Raw genomic sequence first — 2,500 nt, 5'->3', positions numbered from 1 at the left:
GCTCGCTTTCGGCGGCCCGCTAGTCGACTTCCCGTCGTGCGAACGCGATCCTTCCGGTACCTTTCGGTGCCCCTTGCCCGACTCTAGCTCCGGTGGTAAAGCGGAGTCGGTCGGTCTGACGGCCGCCGAGTTAGCAGGCGGAAAGCGGTTTGCAGCCTTTCGCTGTACCTCCGGCGGGCAGCGCCGCACCTCCGAGCGCTCGGTACCGTCCGCTGCGCCTCGTCCTGCCGCACGCGACGAGCCGTCCCCGGAGGAAATCGGCCTCGGCCCTCCTGAGATATCAACCTCCATACGGGCGTCACAAATCAGTGGACATGGTCAGCTGCAAAGCAGTGTCATTACAACCTTTCATAAACGACAGGGCAGCACTGCACTGCACCGCACTGCACTGCACCCCACACTACATCACACTTGCCTGCCTGCCTGCCTGCCTGCCTGCCGGCCTGCCGCTGCCTACTCTCACCAGCGGACCAAAGTGAGGATAACACCCCGAAGCAAGCATCTCCCTTGCCGCCCACCAGCCCACACCAATCCCCTTGCCTGCCTCCCACAAATTCCACCAGCGAGGCAAAGTGAAAATCAACCCCCAAAAAACGCACTCCACACCGGCCATCGCCCGCTATACACCCCCCCTGGGGCGAATATTAAGCCCGAGAACACCGACTGTAACCAACCGCAGTGAAAAGTTGAAGTGGCAACTCATTAACCAGATTTACACTTGGCAACTCATAAACCAAATGAACAAAAAATCTGGTTAATGAGTTGCCCAAAATAAATCTGGTTAATGAGTTGCCACTTCAACTTTTCACTGCGGTTGGTTACAGTCGGTGTTCTCGGGCTTAATATTCACCCCGGGGGGGGGGGGGTGGGTGATTCTGGGGGTAGTGTCCGGGAGGGTGAGCCTTTTATTCGGCAGGAGGCGTGTGGGGAAATCATCAACCTGTCAGACGATGAGTTGTCACAAACGCCATTGCTTAATGAAAGCTGCGCTCCCGAACTGGACTGACTGTCTGACTGTCTGTCTGTCCGTTTGTCAAGGGGAGGAAAAGGCGGTGGTGGTGGTGAGGGTGGAGCTTTACGCTCAGGAGGGGAGACTTTCCTTCATGCCAATTAATCTGCAGCAGAAAGTCATCCCCCCCCGACTGGGATTCGAAGCCCGGTCCTGACCACGAGACCACCGGGGAGAGCTGCCTCAAGTCCCTGAGGGACCTGGACACGAGGCCGAGGACACACGCACGCCTGCTGCACTGGCAGCAGCGACCAGCAGGGGGCTGACCGGCTGATCCTTCCCTTTCACAGGCAGGCTTTTGGCCCTCGATTAAACGACAAAGGTGTTCAGAAGGAAGTCCTGGGGGGGAGGGAGGGAGGCAGGGAAATCAGCACAAAGCAGGTCCCCTGGAATCTCACACCTGCGTCCCAGAAAACAGGTCTCCTGGTCAAAGCAGTCCTGCCCCGTCCTGCCATTAACGTGACAATGGACAGGGCCCCGGCAGCTTGAGACACATCTTTTTTTCAATATGCAAGTTCTTTTTAAAAAGGTTTCCTTCCACAGCAGCTCTGAGTAAGAGTGAGAGAGAGAGAGAGAGAGAGAGAGACACTGACTGACACTGACACTGACACTGACACACACACACACACACACACACACACACACACCGTCTCCCATCCGATTGGTGGACTATGGGATTGAAAATCGAACTTTGAGTTTCAATGCAGGGGGGAGAGCGCGAACGCAGCCCCTCCCAACTACCACACGCGCGTTGTTGTTGTTGTAATATAGAACTGCAAGTTGCCGTTGTCGTGGTCGTTTCGAATCAGCACAAAGTAGGTGCCTCCCTGGAATGTCACACCTGCGTCCCAGAAAACAGGTCTCCCGGTCAAAGCAGTCCCGCCCCGCCCTGGGATTAACGTGACAATGGACAGGGCCCAGTCAGGGAGCAGCTTGAGAGACGTCTTTCAATAGGCGCTTCTGAAACATTAACGCCTTGTTTCTTTCGACAGTTTAACCAGCCTTTAACACGCCTTGTGTTTTTATTTCCCATTTCCAGCCAGCCAGCCAGCCAGCCAGCCAGCCAGCCGAGCCGAGCCAGCATCTGCAGTATTTTTTTTGATTGGTCTTGCCTGCCGTGGAATGAATGTTTCAACACGAGCTGCTGATTGTCAGCACCTCACCTCTTTCTCAATTGGCCGTTGCAATCTCACTCGCTCGCTCATTGTGAGACACGTCACGTCACTAGTTTTACTCAAAGAGGTTTCCTTCCACGGCAGTTCGTTAGTGACTGAGACTGACTGACGGAGGTCCGTTGAGACACAACCCTCCCCCATCTGATTGGTGGCCTACTGGCAAATTTACCAATCTGTCAAGCAATCCTGGCAAGAAAGGAAAAAACGGCAACTTCTTTAAACTCATCCACTGTTGCAATTAGAAACGGTGGCAAAAAATGTGGCCAGAGTGGGAGAGAACGGCAGTGCTTCGAGACTGCTTTCAACACCGGCAGCC

The sequence above is a fragment of the Heptranchias perlo genome, unplaced genomic scaffold, assembly GCF_035084215.1.
Source record: "Heptranchias perlo isolate sHepPer1 unplaced genomic scaffold, sHepPer1.hap1 HAP1_SCAFFOLD_396, whole genome shotgun sequence".
Taxonomy (NCBI): domain Eukaryota; kingdom Metazoa; phylum Chordata; class Chondrichthyes; order Hexanchiformes; family Hexanchidae; genus Heptranchias; species Heptranchias perlo.
Note: the sequence above shows the minus strand (reverse complement) of the source record.